The 18,046-nt window shown below is 36.1% G+C and overlaps 1 long non-coding RNA gene across 1 annotated transcript; it reads left to right on the top strand.

Annotated features, from left to right (window-relative positions):
- The first annotated feature begins 16,933 nt into the window (after window positions 1-16,933).
- Window positions 16,934-17,817, top strand: LOC145740460 (uncharacterized). The gene is made up of 2 exons (XR_014181436.1): window positions 16,934-17,119; window positions 17,512-17,817. It is a non-coding gene; the product is annotated as an uncharacterized LOC145740460 (long non-coding RNA).
- Window positions 17,818-18,046: the final 229 nt, after the last annotated feature.

The raw sequence follows: 18,046 nt of genomic DNA on the forward strand, positions 1-18,046 counted from the left end.
GCTACGCTTATGGACCTAGTTGTTCTTTTCGTGAATAAAAAATGGTTTAAGTCACTTGCTGTATAAATAACTATGAAATCACTCTGAATGACATTCGCCTATTTACAGATGTAAACAAACAAACATCAATGTTACATCTACGGGGCGCGGTGCAAATTTAATAGAACTGTAATTTTAGTTTTTTTTTTTAATATAAGAAGTCGAAATTTAATAAAATACTGTATAAGACACGTGACTTAAACCGGTTTATTCACTCGAATAAATATGAATGAAAAAAAAATGGTTTGTCACTTCCAAAATAAATAACTATAAACTTGCACTTAACATTATAAAAAATTGAAATTTGGCAAAAAATGAATTTCCTAAAATGATGATCTTTCTCTTGGAAACATAAATAAGCCTTTTAAGTTAGAGATAATACTAACAAATCTCTTTTTCTGATTAACCTAAATAGTTCAGCAATGCTTGTATAATAATAACATTTTCTGCGGGGGTTTCTTTTCTAGATACATTTTTATCTATGATTGACGCTTTAATGATCGTCCGAATTATCGTGTTTGACAAGTACTGTCAAACAATGACATTTTTTAAAACGGCCCATTAACTCAAAGCCAATAACTAAAGTAAAAATAGTTTTTATTGAATTATTTTGTTATTTATGAAGCAAATCATAAGTTATTATACATCACTAAAATCAGAATAAAACGTACTATTTGGTGGGCTAAAAATCCAATATGGCGCCCATAAGAAAAAAGAAAGTTGATGATGACTGACAGAAAACGAAACGTCGTGTGGCAAATTTGAATCCATCATCGAATAGCTAGGAAAAAGTGGCAATGAAAAGATGCTTTTAGTTTTGGGATATCTCTTCAAATAAGGTTAGAAATAAATAAAAACAAAAAATCAAATTTTCAGTTTTTTTCGGATATCTTCGGAAGTACTCGGAAAATCAAAATTTTTAAAACAGCATTTGGTTGAGCTTTATATTGCGCAACTTTGCCCCAATTTAAACTTTCTCGTATCTCTTATGGTTTCTGAGATCCCAATGGTGAGGGTCGAATTTGAATTACCCTGTATAGTGAGAGTTTAACATAATGTTGTATTTTTTTTATAAACAAGTTACACTGTTTTGTCAAATACTTAAAGTTTTTTGCCAGCGATCATCAACTTTCTTTTTTCAACTTTTTGGGCCCTATGGCGCCCATATTGGATTTTTAGCCCACCAAATAGTACGTTTTATTCTGATTTTAGTGATGTATATACACGTGACTTAAACCGTTTTATTCTCTTTTAACTATGATTGACGCTCTAATGATCGTCCGAATTATCGTGTTTGACAAGTACTGTCAAATAATGACATTTTATAAAACGGCCCATTAGCTCAAAGCTAACAACTAAAGGTGAGTTTATAAAACTTTAACTAACAACTAACAATTAAGAACTAGCAACTAAAAACTGGAAATTAAGAACTAGAACCATCATACCGTTTATAAAACCAACTAAATTAACACGGACAGATGTGTGGTTTGAATTGTTTCCATTGTTCGCCAGTTGGTCTTGAGATTTGTGCTTGGGATATTTTTTTTTTTGTCTTGACTTAAATCCAGAGTATGTCAAGTAAGTATTCAACTCTGTTTAAGTTAACTATACTGATTGAAGTAAGTAATGTAAATCGTGTATTTATAATGACATTTTTAAATTACCGCAGGTTCAAAAATATGAATTTATTCACAATAAGCATGATCCAGGCTTTAAAAATAAAGTCATGAAAGAGACGTGGGAAACCATTGGGGTAATACTTAATGAGGATCCTAAGGTTTGCGAACAAAGGTGGACTGTCTTAAGGAATAAGTTTAAAACGGTGAAGAGGAGTATCAAGGAAATCCCTTCTGGATAACCAAAACAAAAACGTCAAAAAGAAAAACGTGCCCGTGCAACTTTTTATTTTTCAACTAACAATTAAACCAAGAAGTTAAAAGTTGAGCAACTCTTAGTTGTAGTTGTTAGTTCTTAATTGCTAATTTAGTTTTTATAAACCAATACTCATGATTCCTATATGTAAACTTTTTAGTTTTCTAATTGTTAGTTCTTAATTGTTAGTTTAGTTGTTATTTTTTTTTATAAACTCAGCTTAAAGTAAAATTAGTTTTTATTGAATTATTTTGTTATTTATGAAGCAAATCATTAGTTTTTATACATCACTAAAATCAAAATAAAACGTACTATTTCGTGGACTAAAAATCCAATATGGCGCCCATAAGAAAAATAAAGTTTGTTAACGCTCATATGCGTCCGTAATATAAGTTTGGCAACCGCGGCAACGTGTGGAGTCGCATCCCTGGCTTTGCCGCCGAAGTAGACTACCGTGGTGGGGATTCGGCATCGCGTAGTCGTGTAAGAAGGTGAAAAAGGGTACTGATGTGAACTTAGCAGCCAATTTCTAGCAGCCAATTTGGCGGAAACACCCGAATGACCAGTGGCGTCGGGTATTTTTTAAATCATCAACTAATTGCGTCAGAGGATTAGTTATGTTTATCATAACTAAATGTTTTGTCATTAACAACTGAAAAAACGTCTTGTCAGACCACTTGTTATATAATACAGTGCGTTTTTTTTAACGCGCAACATAGGATTTTACGTGCTAAATTTTTAAGCCCATGTTAGACCATGTTATTTTGGAACTACAAGTATAAAACTTGACGGGTGGCTGTTTCGTACCCTGAAGCTTAAGTAAGTTTACCAATTCGGCCTAAAAAGTGTTAAAAAACTTGCAAAAAATCATCTTTTTTCGAAAAGGTTTTATCGTTTCATACCCCCTGTATGCATTGTTGTTCTTTGTTGTTTTTGATACTGGCACGGCAGGTAGCAGGTAAAATACTTTCTACGGCGTAGAAAGTAAAACAGGGTGATCATTAACTTTATATCAAGTTAAGAACAAAAGAAGTATTTTTATAAGTGAATTGTTCAAAGTGACCTCCGTTTGAAGCCAAACAGTATTCCAAACAATCATAAAATGCCCTTTTGACGTTCAAAAGATGTCGGGTCGTGATGCAGTCAAAATATGTCACTTTACCTGCTACCTGCCCTGCCAGTATAAAGACAACAAGGAACAACAATGCATACAGGGAGTATGGAACGATAAAATCTTTTCGAAAAAAAATGATTTTTTTCCAGTTTTTAATCACTTTTTAGACCAAATTGGTAGACTTACTTAAGCTTCAGGGTACTAAAGACACACCCGTCAAGTTATAGACTTGCAGTTCCAAAATAAAATGGTCTAACATGGGCTTAAAAATTTAACACGTAAAATCCTATGTTGCGCGTTAAAAAAAACGCACTGTATATTTATAATATTCGAATGCTATTAATGATAAATATTCAAATGCTAATATCTCAAAATCCACACATACTAACACCTTCCAAATTTCAGTACTAATAAAGTACTACCAGAGGTAACAGAATCTGTAGAGATCAGCCCTTGGACAGCCGTCAGACATTTGTTATAACACATTGTTTATATCGGTCGATAAATATTCAAATGCTAATATCTCAAAATCCACACATACTAACACCTTCCAAATTTCAGTACTAATAAAGTACTACCAGAGGTAACAGAATCTGTAGAGAACAGCCCTTGGACAGCCGTCAGACATTTGTTATAACACATTGTTTATATCGGTCGATAAATATTCAAATGCTAATATCTGAAAATCTACACATACTAACACCTTCCAAATTTCAGTACTAATAAAGTACTACCAGAGGTAACAGAATCTGTAGAGAACAGCCCTTGGACAGCCGTCAGACATTTGTTATAACACATTGTTTATATCGGTCGATAAATATTCAAATGCTAATATCTCAAAAGCCACACATACTAACACCTTCCAAATTTCAGGACTAATAAAGCACTACCCGAGGTAACAGAATCTGTAGAGAACAGTAAGCATTTTAAAAACACTGCAGCATTTAAAAAAAAAGAAGTAATCAAGATGTTCGATTAGGTTAACTTTATGTACATATTAAAAAAATTAGGATCTGTATTATAAACTCCTAGTAAGCTACCTACTTACCTTCACTATTTTGTAAGGTAATTATTAATACAAATAGCACAACTCGCATATTCCGTTTTTAATACAACAATGATCACCAAGCTTTATACATTTCGAATGCATTTTTCTTAAACAAGATTGACATTTGACAACACTGTCGGTTGACAAACAATTTCTGGAACAAAACATACATACTGTATTGACACAGGTGGCGTTATTCAAAATTTTGGTCTTTAAATACTTTCTATATTCCACCAAGTTACATTGGACTTCTGCATCCCGTCCTTTGTGAAGTTGTTCAAAAAAGTATATAATTAGAGGACCGCAATTAAAACTGTCCTTTTGTAAAAAGTGTTTTTCTATTTTGATTTTTAAGTTTTGAAATTGTATATTAGTATTATGATAATGATTATACCTGTTAAGAAAGTTTTGTAGAATTAATAATTTCGTTTTAGATTTTTCATAGGAGCTTCTATAAGGGTCAATATTACTGAATGTTTGGTTTTGTAAGTCGACCATTGCTAGGCAGAAGTGATTTCCATTCACAATATGTGGCATTACTATTTTTGGTTTATCTAAATAAATATTTTTAAGAAAATAATCGCTGTACATTGTATCAGAAAATATTTTTGTGGCTATTATTTCATCTACTATTTGTGTACGAGAATCTTCGTTTACTATGTGCATTAGTAAGGACACACTTAATCCAGTAAGCCAATTTTCGTTTGATAGTGAAATGAAATCGCTTATCCTTAGTTCTTTAATTATCAAATTATAATTATTAAAGTTGGCTATTGTAAGGTCCCGACTGCATGGTATTGTTCGGTAATACTCGATATCGTCTACTAGCCCATTTGGTAACAATTTGATATCTTTTAAAGTCCGCCATTTGAACTCCGATGTTAAAGAAGGTCATAAGGTAAACACGAGAACTTGAGGAAAGATGCAGTTCCAAGCATGTGCCAGTAAACCAGTGGATCAGAGTATAGAATCGTTTGTAGACTCGTAGCGTAATAGGCCAAATTCAAGGATACCGTCGCGATTAAAAATGTATAATGAATATATTATCAGTAGAGGAGGTATGTTAAGACTATTGTTTAAATCATTATGTTAAAATGTAAAGTAAAGTGCAAATTATGATAACAAATGTCTGACGGCTGTCCAACGGCTGTTCTCTACAGATTCTGTTACCTCGGGTAGTGCTTTATTAGTCCTGAAATTTGGAAGGTGTTAGTATGTGTAGATTTTCAGATATTAGCATTTGAATATTTATCGACCGATATAAACAATGTGTTATAACAAATGTCTGACGGCTGTCCAAGGGCTGATCTCTACAGATTCTGTTACCTCTGGTAGTACTTTATTAGTACTGAAATTTGGAAGGTGTTAGTATGTGTGGATTTTGAGATATTAGCATTTGAATATTTATCGACCGATATAAACAATGTGTTATAACAAATGTCTGACGGCTGTCCAAGGGCTGTTCTCTACAGATTCTGTTACCTCTGGTAGTACTTTATTAGTACTGAAATTTGGAAGGTGTTAGTATGTGTGGATTTTGAGATATTAGCATTTGAATATTTATCGACCGATATAAACAATGTGTTATAACAAATGTCTGACGGCTGTCCAAGGGCTGTTCTCTACAGATTCTGTTACCTCTGGTAGCACTTTATTAGTACTGAAATTTGGAAGGTGTTAGTATGTGTGGATTTTGAGATATTAGCATTTGAATATTTATCGACCGATATAAACAATGTGTTATAACAAATGTCTGACGGCTGTCCAAGGGCTGTTCTCTACAGATTCTGTTACCTTGGGTAGTACTTTATTAGTACTGAAATTTGGAAGGTGTTAGTATGTGTAGATTTTCAGATATTAGCATTTGAATATTTATCGACCGATATAAACAATGTGTTATAACAAATGTCTGACGGCTGTCCAAGGGCTGTTCTCTACAGATTCTGTTACCTCGGGTAGTGCTTTATTAGTCCTGAAATTTGGAAGGTGTTAGTATGTGTAGATTTTCAGATATTAGCATTTGAATATTTATCGACCGATATAAACAATGTGTTATAACAAATGTCTGACGGCTGTCCAAGGGCTGTTCTCTACAGATTCTGTTACCTCTGGTAGCACTTTATTAGTACTGAAATTTGGAAGGTGTTAGTATGTGTGGATTTTGAGATATTAGCATTTGAATATTTATCGACCGATATAAACAATGTGTTATAACAAATGTCTGACGGCTGTCCAAGGGCTGTTCTCTACAGATTCTGTTACCTCTGGTAGTACTTTATTAGTACTGAAATTTGGAAGGTGTTAGTATGTGTGGATTTTGAGATATTAGCATTTGAATATTTATCGACCGATATAAACAATGTGTTATAACAAATGTCTGACGGCTGTCCAAGGGCTGTTCTCTACAGATTCTGTTACCTCTGGTAGCACTTTATTAGTACTGAAATTTGGAAGGTGTTAGTATGTGTGGATTTTGAGATATTAGCATTTGAATATTTATCGACCGATATAAACAATGTGTTATAACAAATGTCTGACGGCTGTCCAAGGGCTGTTCTCTACAGATTCTGTTACCTTGGGTAGTACTTTATTAGTACTGAAATTTGGAAGGTGTTAGTATGTGTAGATTTTCAGATATTAGCATTTGAATATTTATCGACCGATATAAACAATGTGTTATAACAAATGTCTGACGGCTGTCCAAGGGCTGTTCTCTACAGATTCTGTTACCTCGGGTAGTGCTTTATTAGTCCTGAAATTTGGAAGGTGTTAGTATGTGTAGATTTTCAGATATTAGCATTTGAATATTTATCGACCGATATAAACAATGTGTTATAACAAATGTCTGACGGCTGTCCAAGGGCTGTTCTCTACAGATTCTGTTACCTCTGGTAGTACTTTATTAGTACTGAAATTTGGAAGGTGTTAGTATGTGTGGATTTTGAGATATTAGCATTTGAATATTTATCATTAATAGCATTCGAATATTATAAATATATTATATAACAAGTGGTCTGACAAGACGTTTTTTCAGTTGTTAATGACAAAACATTTAGTTATGATAAACATAACTAATCCTCTGACGCAATTAGTTGATGATTTAAAAAATACCCGACGCCACTGGTCATTCGGGTGTTTCCGCCAAATTGGCTGCTAGAAATTGGCTGCTAAGTTCACATCAGTAAAAAGGGTGTTGATGGAACACGTTGTTGTTTTGGGGTTTTTGATTAAACCGTTTGAAAATTGAATCGATGGTGTTTTAATTAGCACGTTGGAAAGTTAATGTGTAGAAATGTCAGTCTTCGCCCTAGAAGCTTTGACATAAAGTTTTGGTCCTGATCGAGCCGGATTACCTAGTCAAGTTGGTTGACGATTAATCCAGTCCAGTTCGTTTGCTGATTAGTCCAGTTGGTTGGGGATTAATCTAGCCTGGTTGTTTGGCTACACTACAGTCTACACCACATTGATCCAGTTGGTTTTGGGATCGTTCGAGGTTAGAAAACAAGGAAAACAAGCAGAAGGACGTTGGAGGTTGAAATAAAGCTAGAACGTGATAGAAAGAGTCGTGATCGTGAGTATATCGTATCCTTTTGCCCATTTATTATTCCTTTTCATATTTAATTTCATTGTGGCTTGTATTTTGTGCCGATCGTTTGGAAAACTGGTTCATACTTGCGCCCACTTACGGGCAAGTGTGAGTGCATTTTGTTTGATTGAAATAAAGAATATTTTGTTGGTTTGTTTCCCAATATGGCGTCTGATTCTTTCGAGGCGGAGTTAAAAGCAAATATTAAAAAGCGTGGAGTTTGCAAAGCAAAATTGACTCTGTTTGAAAAGTTTTTGAACACATTAGTTTCGTTAAATCCTGATGAAATCAGTGCTGTGAAGTTTTGTGAACTAGAGAACCGGGTTGATAAGTTGGCTGACGTTTTTTCGGAGTTTGATTCTCTGCAAAGCTTCATAGAACTGCATCATGAGATTTTTGATGAGCAAATTGTAGAAAGGGGAACGTTTGAAAACAGTTACTATAGTTTGATTGCCATTGCTAAAGATATTTTGAATACATATCATGCTAAAAGTAGTAGTGACGCTGGATCTTTGTTGAATGTTGTACAAAATGGCGACAACGTTAACATACATGGCAACTTAGGTTATTTTCGCTCTAGACCTAAGCTTCCTTCGATACCCATACCCAATTTTTCTGGCGAGTTCGATAAATGGTTGGAATTTCGAGACACGTACAAATCTTTAATTCATGATAACTCGGATATCTCAAACGTTGAAAAATTTCATTTTTTACGTGGTGCTTTGGAGGGATCTGCTAAGGCTGTGTTACAAAGTTTGGAGGTAAGTTCGTCGAACTATTCTATCGCTTGGGATTTATTATGTGAAAGATACGATAATAAGTCTATGTTGGTTACAAATTACTTGAAATCCTTGTTTGGTTTGCCCAAAATATCAAAAGAGTCGTCGATTGCCATTAGGGAACTTCTTAATGGAATAAATAAAAATTTGAGAGCTTTGGAAGCCCTTGACATTCCCGTTAAATCCTGGGATGTTTTAGTAATTCATGTTATGTGTGAAAAGTTGGATTTAATAACAGTCCGTGAGTGGGAAGAAACTAAATCGAAAAATGTGTTGCCTACTTTAGATCAGTTTAGATTTTTTCTCAAGTCTAGATGTGAACTCCTAGAAACCTTGGAGATGGCCAATGCTGATCTCAAATCTGGTGGTAGAGCTAGCCACGGTGAAAAAAGAATCACAAAATCGTTTGTTGTTGGAAATGGGTCTTGTCCTGTTTGTGGAAAATCTCACTTAATAAATACTTGTGATCAGTTTTTGAGGTTGTCAACCTACAGGCGATTTGATCGAGTAAAGGAGCTAAAACTTTGCTCAAATTGCCTGAAAGGGAACCATGTCAGCAGAGATTGTACATCTAGCAGCTGCAGGAAATGCTCATTACGTCATCACACTTTGCTGCATCATGAAAACAACCACCCTGCAATTGATGGTGTCAGACGTCCCTCTGATGGAAATACTAGGGATTTGAGTGTTTCAAAATCCAACTCGCTCATTGCTTCAGTACCTGACGCTGATGCCAGTTCGGGCTTGGAAAATTCGAGTTTAGTCATGTCTTCTTGTGATGTTATGCAAAACGATGCACTATTGTCTACAGCAATAGTCAATATAGTTGGTTTGAACGGTCAAGGTCGTCACTACCGTGTCTTATTGGACGGAGGTTCTCAATCATGTTTTGTGACTGAACGAGTGTGCAAAGAATTAAACATTCCCTTGCAAAATATTGACATTTCCGTCGTTGGAATAAACCAAGTAGTTTCAAATATAAATCGAAAATGTTACTTGACTGTTGAGTCGTTGTTTCAATCTTACAGGAAAACCGTATCGTGTTTGGTAGTTCCGCAAATTGTTGGTAACATTCCTTGTAAATATTTAGATGTTTCGAAGTTGGATATTCCTAAGCATTTGGTTTTAGCTGACCCAACGTATGCAAAACCCGGTGCTATTGACCTTCTTTTAGGAGTAACTGTGTTTTACGAGTTGTTGTGTATTGGACAGGTAAATTTGGGTGCAGGCAAACCAATAATGCAAAAAACACGGTTTGGATGGATTGTGTCTGGTCCATTAAATTCTAGTTTCTCACAGAATGTTACACATTGTAATTTGAATGTTGATTTACAGTTGCATGAACAGATTGAAAGGTTTTGGTCTATAGAGGAGCCTCCTTGTGCTCTAAAACCATTTTTGTCCAATGATGAAAAAACTTGTGAGTCTATTTTTGTTAGGAATTTAAAACGGAACCAATTTGGAAAGTTTATTGTTCCCATTCCTTTTAAGAACCCTCCTGCTACTTTGGGCAGTTCGGAAGCGTCTGCGAGGAAACAGTTTTTGTCATTGGAGCGTAGACTCCAGAAAAATCCTAAGATGTTGAAGTTGTACATAGATTTCATGGTAGAATATGAAGCTCTTGGTCATATGTCTCAGGTTGTTAGTGATGACATGGACAAAGTTTCATATTTCCTGCCGCACCATGGAGTCCTAAATGAAAATAGTTCAACCACTCGGTTGCGAGTCGTGTTCAATGGATCAGCCCCATCTGACAATGGAAAGTCGCTGAATGATATTCAGTATAAAGGCCCTAATATCCAGGATGATTTGATATCCATATTGCTAAGGTTTAGGTTCTTCAATGTAGTAGTCTGTGCGGATGTTGAGAAAATATACAGGATGGTACTAGTTCGTGAAGAAGATCGACCACTTCAGAAAATATTCTGGCGTTCAAACCCAAAGGATGATTTGAAGGTGTACCAGCTCAACACGGTCACCTATGGAACCAAATCCGCGTCTTACTTGGCTATTCGTTGCTTAAAACAGCTTGGGTTGGAATGTGAAGAATCAGCTCCTGAGGTTTCAAATATTATTCTTCATAATTTTTTCGTAGATGATATGTTATTTGGTGTTAATACTATCGAAGAGGCTGTTACTTTGAGTAAGCAAGTTTACAGCACTTTGAAGGAAGGTGGTTTCAATTTGAGAAAGTGGATTTCTAATTCTCCAGAGGTATTGTCTCAAATTGGGGATTCTTCAAGTCGGCCTGGAAATATATTTCATTTTGGTGAAAAGTCTGAAAATAAAACTCTCGGTTTGTACTGGGACTTTTGTAGAGATACTCTTATGTATCACATATTTTTGAATGTTGTTGAAAAATACACTAAACGTATAGTGCTTTCGCCGATAGCCAAAATTTTTGATCCTCTTGGACTTTTAGCTCCTTGCATAATATTTGCATAAATAATTTTGCAAAGGTTGTGGAGTGAACGCATCGGTTGGGATGAATCTTTGCCTGCCGATCTTCATACTTCTTGGCACAAATTTAGAATGCAGTTAAACTGTTTAAATGACCTTCGTGTAAATCGTCAAATTGTTTGTGAAAATTATGTTTCAGTGGAGTTGCACGGATTCTGTGATAGCTCTATTAATGCTTATGGTGCATGTCTATATCTTAGAAGCATGGATTCGTCTGTCAAAATCTCGATTTCACTTGTTTATGTAAAAACTCGAGTAGCCCCTTTGAAGGTTGTCACTTTGCCCAGATTAGAACTGTGTGGAGCGCTTGTTTTGGCTAAGTTAGTTCATTGTTTTCATAGTTCCATCAGCTTGACAGTTGAAAAAACCTTCTTATGGACTGACTCTACTGTAGTTTTAGGTTGGCTTGGAAAACAGTCTAGAGATTTAGGAACTTTTGTCGGCAATCGTGTTGCTCAAATCCAAACTCTCACTTCAATAAGTGATTGGCGGCATGTTGGTACAAAGGATAATCCTGCGGATGTTCTTTCACGAGGATGTTATCCTAAAGATTTGGCTGGACATTTCTTGTGGTGGAAGGGCCCAGAGTGGCTAACTCTCGACCAGTCAAAATGGCCACAATCTAATTTCATTTTAAATGATACCTCGGTTGATGAGCAGTCAAATTCAACACTTTTGGTGGGTAGTTGTCAAGGAGTTCCTGAATTTTTTCCTTTTTCTAGATTCTCGAATTTAACGCGTCTTAAAAGATGCTTTGCTTATGTTGTTCGTTTTTACAGAAATTGTAGAGTTTGTCGCACAGATCGAACATTTGGTTCACTCTCTGTTGAAGAATTGGCACACTCTTTCAACGAGTTGCTAAAGATTTCTCAAAAGGAATCATTTCCTGAAGAGATCAAACTATTGAGGACATCAAAGTCTTGTTTAAAAGGTTCTTTGAGTTCACTGAACCCTTTTATTGATGAGCTAGGTGTTGTTAGAGTGGGAGGTAGACTCCAACTCTCAAATTTGGACTATACTAAGAAGCATCCTGCGGTTTTGTCGTGTAAGCATTGGTTTACTAGGCTAATATTTGTGCATGAGCACAAGCGATTGTTACATGCTGGACCTCAACAGCTGTTAGCTTCTCTTCGAGAAAATTATTGGCCTTTAGGTGGTAGGAATTTAGCTAGACAAGTGATGCGCAGGTGTGTTATTTGCTTTCGCGCCAAACCAGTATCGGTTGAACCCCAAATGGGTAACTTGCCTACTGAACGAATAAATCCTTCTCCTCCATTTCATGTTACTGGAGTGGATTACGCCGGTCCTTTCAATATAAAATCAAAATCAGGTCGCGGAGCGAAAATAACAAAGTGCTATTTATGTTTATTCGTTTGTTTTTCAACTCGCGCCACACATTTAGAACTCGTATCAGAATTAACTTCTGAGGCTTTTATCGCTACGTTTCGTCGTTTTGTGGCAAGAAGAGGTAGGCCTTCTGCAATTTGGTCAGATAACGGACTGAATTTTGTTGGCGCCCACTCAGAATTAAAAGATCTAGCCACATTCTTGCAAGACCAAGAGTTAGAGGTGTTTGAAAATGAGGGCGTAAAATGGAAGTTCATTCCCCCAAAATCTCCTAACTTCGGTGGTTTGTGGGAGTCTGGGGTTAAAGCATGTAAATTTCATTTAAAAAGGGTCATGGGAAATGCCTCACTGACATTTGAGCAGTTTTCCACTCTGTTGGCTCAAGTAGAAGCTACTTTGAATTCGCGTCCCTTACTTCCTCTCTCTCCTGATCCTAATGATTTCGATACTCTCACACCGGCTCACTTCTTAATTGGAAAACGTCTTACCGCATTGCCGGACATGGATCTACGTGATATTTCATGCAATCGATTATCCAAATATCAACACTTGCAACAGATCCATCAGCATTTTTGGTCCAGGTGGTCTAAGGAGTATCTCAACCTCCTCCAACAAAGGCATAAATGGAAGTATCCTCAGCGAGGTCCTCAACTCGGTGACTTGGTGCTGATTCGAGAAGACAACGCTCCTCCTCTTCACTGGAAAACTGGGCGTGTTAGTGTTCTGTATCCCGGTCCAGACAATCAGTGTCGGGTTGCTAGTGTGCGCACTCCCACAGGGGAGTTAAAGCGTCCTATTTCAAAATTATGTGTTCTCCCAGTGAACAAAGATATTTTTTCGTGCACGTAAGGTATCGGGTACTTGTAAAAGTGGACAACTGAATTCGGATGAATTCACCGTGCCTGTTGTGTATTAGTAAGTTAGTTTAAGTAGACACTGCTTGTTAACTAAAATTTTATTAAGTTGTAAATATGTATGTTAGGTTAGGACTAGCCCTTAAAACCTTTTTTATTGAAAGCTTGAACCCTTTCAAGGTGGGGGGCATGTTAACGCTCATATGCGTCCGTAATATAAGTTTGGCAACCGCGGCAACGTGTGGAGTCGCATCCCTGGCTTTGCCGCCGAAGTAGACTACCGTGGTGGGGATTCGGCATCGCGTAGTCGTGTAAGAAGGTGAAAAAGGGTGTTGATGGAACACGTTGTTGTTTTGGGGTTTTTGATTAAACCGTTTGAAAATTGAATCGATGGTGTTTTAATTAGCACGTTGGAAAGTTAATGTGTAGAAATGTCAGTCTTCGCCCTAGAAGCTTTGACAAAGTTGATGATGGCTGTCAAAAAACGAAACATCGTGTGGCAAATTTGAATCCATCATCGAATAGCTGGGAAAAAGTGGCAATAAAAAGGTGCTTTTAGTTTTGGAATATCTCTTCAAATAAGGTTAGAAATAAATAAAAACAAAAAATCAAATTTTCAGGTTTTTTCGGATATCTTCGGAAGTACTCGGAAAATCGAAATTTTTAAAACGGCATTTAGTTGAGCTTTAAATTGCGCAACTTTGCCCTAATTTAAACTTTCTCGTATCTCTTATAGTTTCCGAGATCCCAATGGTGAGGGTCGAATTTGAATTACCCTGTATACCTGTCATCAAAAAGCTCCCCATTAGAAATTCCATTAAAAAGCCATGTTTCAGTAGAAGCTACAATGTCATAATTTTCTGCTAATACACTAAGATAAAGTGATTCTGTTTTAGTTCTGTGTCCACGGACATTTAGATAAATGTCATTTAGATAAATGTCCGTGAACGTAAAGTATACATACTATAATAACTTGAACCCTTTCGTCGTACAACACGAACAAAAATGCGAAAATTTTAATTTTTTACCTGCACTGCATAAGCGGTTGTCGAGCAACCGTACCAGCAACAATGATATGTTTACCCGTTGCCCGACAACCGCCTATACAGTGCAGCCCAAAAGTTTAAATTTTCTCATTTTTGTTCGTGATTTACGACGAAAGGGTTCAAGTTACAGATCTGAAAAAAATACAGAAAACTAGTCCGTTATAGGTACTACAACTTTCATTATTACGATTTTTCAATCAAATCAACCGTACAGGCGCAAAAAAATCAAAACCGTTTTCCCATGTTAATCTCCTACGTCCAGGGTGCTCTTGGACACCTGGTATAGTCTGAGATGTTAGTATGTTGTACCTTTAATGATTGGGATCCAATTTCTGTGTTGGTATCCTCTTCCTTGCAAAAAAACGAGAAAACTTCTCTTTTCCAGGAATTGGCAAAACGTTTCTTCTTAATGTTTACCTTAATAGAAGCATACAAATCTGGATGCCTGGACTGATGGGATTCGCATGTCACTTCAGGAAAATTGGAAATGAGAAATTTTTGCAAATGCTCAGGTTTTGTTTCTGGGATCAATCTACTAACATGTAGACAGATATATTTAGGTACCGTTTGAACTGTCTGTCTCTTTTACGGTTTCCATGCATGATTGTTAGATTAAAGTTATCACTGACCCTAGAATTCCCAAGCTCCTGAATGGTTTTCCTTGTTTGATGTTGTTGCGCCAGCAAAACTGCCGTATTCACGGCAGCACCTGATATTTGTTGAACACCCAAAGGGAGTCTCACTTGTTTATTTTGGTTGCTATTTTGACTTTTGGCAATATCAACACTAGCTGAAGACGTTGGTTGGTTGGTTTTGTTGTTGGCTCTGCTCCGCAAGGACAATTCGCCAGCTACCCACTGTAAGGGCCGCGGTGTTGTCTGGCTCTAAACCATACCTCGACTCTTACTTTTCACAAAAAATACTTAACACACAAAAAAGTCAAAAAATCGATTATAGGCACAATCCGAGTAAAGATATAGTCATTCCTCGTGGAAACTATAACCGTCACTGTCACATCCACGTGGTCTTCTCCTAGGGGTTTTCACCCTTCCCGCCTCTTGGAAGTGCACCGCACATGACAATTCCCCGTAGACTTTTAGGAATCGACGTTTCCACTTAGAGATTCCTCCATCTCCACTCGACCGGCTGCGGAATTTGGTCGCCAACTTCAAATTTTCCTGAACACCGTTTCAAGAAACGTGGTTTCGTAGTGGCAAAAAATGGCACCCACGAAACTGACGTGCGATACCTTCCAAGTTGAAAACCGAACTGCGCTGAAGACGTTGATCCGATAGTTCTGCCAGTCGCTCAGATAGTCAGCCGCTGACGCATAAGTGATATTTGAGGGGTTTCCAATGTTGCCACGTCTCGAAGATAACAATAAAGATGAAGTATCCGTAGCAATCGCGCCAGAACTATTGGGCACCTGCAGGTGTGGGTGACCTTTTTGTCCTTGGCCATTGTCTATGTTTACTTCTTGCCGAGAACAAACTGAGCTGGGATTATTACATTCTTTATCATAACTGGCAATAAGAGTCGTTTGTAGGCTAATTGAGTAATCTTTCTCATGTAACAGTTGATCTTTAAGAACCAACTCACGTTTCAAACACTGCACCTGTACCTTTTTCAACAATATTGACTTCATTTGAACTTCGAGAAGCAGTTGGTTGTATTAATAAATTCCAGACACTTCGGTTTGCACTCATCACAAAACTAGAATACATTTCCGTACTGCGACTAATAACTTTTGCCACGAGTCCTTAACACCCCCACAAATTAGGTGAAACTTTTTTTGGCACAATTTTCAGTCTATACACTTTGAATTAACAATAAAATTGTCGGAGCATGCCACACACACTTCGACATCGTCCGCCATTTTTCTCTATCTCTAAATTGTATTATAATAAAAAAATATTATCTGACTGATTTTTTAGAGCAATATTATTCAGAGCACGTGTGCGATTGAAAATTAATTTAGGAAACATAAAGCAAGTTTCTTTACTGAATTAAAAACAGCAGTTTACATCTTTTGAGGATCTATTTTCGGATCGGCGTCGGAGCTGAAACGCCGGTCTGGAAACATAAAACTGAAGATAAAACTCTGCCTAACTTAGTTTCGTGCGAAAGTCGTGCTCACAATATCTAAATATGAAACTATATTTTTGACTTTGTCTTCTATCGCTATAGCTAATAAAAATCCTATAAAATTAGCGGTTTTGGGGGAGTAAACGGTACGAACTTAACAACGGCTCATGAAAATTTATAGCACTAATAAAATTAATAATTTGGATCACGAAGTTTAGCTTTCCACTACTTTTAATTATCGAATTTTCTTTTAAATTTGCGTTTGGCATAATTAACTTGGTTAATTGTTTCGCGGAGTTTTCGAAGTTCAATATTAACTCCCTAAGTTATTTAATTTGATCGGATTTTCTTTGCTTTAACGGTATTCGACGGGGGCAATTAACAAGATAAAAACCCGATGCCCCTTCCAAAGACTATCTTAGATTAAAAAGCCGCAAAAATTCTGGTTTTAGGTTTAATTAATTAACATTTTCTCCCCATCCTGTAGCTTGTCAAAAGTCCTAAACATCTATAATTTCAGCCAAATAAACTCATGTTACACTCCACTTTATGGTGGTAGAACTTCATAAACGCATCGTTGAAATTATTCGTGGATTCATTTCGAAATAATTCTCACTCCCTAACCATTACTACATACTAAATACGTATACAGTAATTATTTACATTTTCAGGTTAGTTCATTAAAATAACCTAGTTGGTCGGTTTGTTATTAACTCTGACAACTAACGTAAATAAATAAGTGGTGGAAATGTGAGTTTTAACGTATTCATGCATTACACAAAAACAGAACATTGTTAAAATTAGATTTACAAATTAGGTCTTCCATTATTAACTGGTTTAACATCGATTGACCATTAACAAGAAGAACATGTGTTAGTCCAGAAGAATGGTCAGTAATCAATGTCACATTCTAAAAGATCAAAGTTAGACTCTATCAAAAACCCATCCACAAAAGCCAGTCCCAAGAAATCGGTGGCTTTCCTTAATAATATCTTGGTTAATTATTTATTAAACTTACTTGCTAATGCAATGATCTTATTACAACTTATATGTAATTTCCACTCTGTTTAATTGAACTTTTAGAACCAAGTCTAAGCCACATCTCAGAAATTTATTTCAAAATTAACTCAATACTCAACTAAACTAAGCAATCGAATTATGTCTAGTAACACATTTTGCTTTACCAGAAGCAAATGCCTTTCTCACATGAGGTCCTGAACGGAATTCAGATTAATTTTTTTGCAAATTTGTCTTAAATAATCTTTATCTTGATTTTTCCAGGCTTCATGATAAAAACTCCTAAACAGTAAAGCCCAACAATCCTCTATTAGGCGAGCTTGCGACAACTTTGGAGGATTATCGTTTTTGGAAACCAAAGAGGTACACATTTTGTAGTGGTCTGCCTGTATGGGCCACGACACGATGTTTTAAGGATCCAAAATTGCTTGGGTAAATGATTTGTTCTTTGTGATAATAAACGCTGCAGGTGAACACTAACAACATCAACTTTATTATTTACTGTTTCCTTGTAATTATAATTAGATGATCACATGTATATTTTTTTTGATTAAAAATGATTAAAAATGCCCCGGAGAAAATATTGTAATTTGACCTAGGAAAAGTATATGTCTCTCTTTGTATAATGTCAAAAACCGAAAAATGACAATATCGATAACATGACAATCATAACATACATCTTCCTAATTGACAGCTTGATGAAAACTGGCAGATTAAATTTACATGTTGCCAGTGGGAACACCACAATTACTGTGTAATGTCTATATTAATAGTGTGAAAACGCTCATCAACGATTTCA

The sequence above is a fragment of the Ips typographus genome, linkage group LG1 (assembly GCF_016097725.1).
Source record: "Ips typographus isolate SLU linkage group LG1, UJ_Ityp_2.0, whole genome shotgun sequence".
Lineage (NCBI taxonomy): Eukaryota > Metazoa > Arthropoda > Insecta > Coleoptera > Curculionidae > Ips > Ips typographus.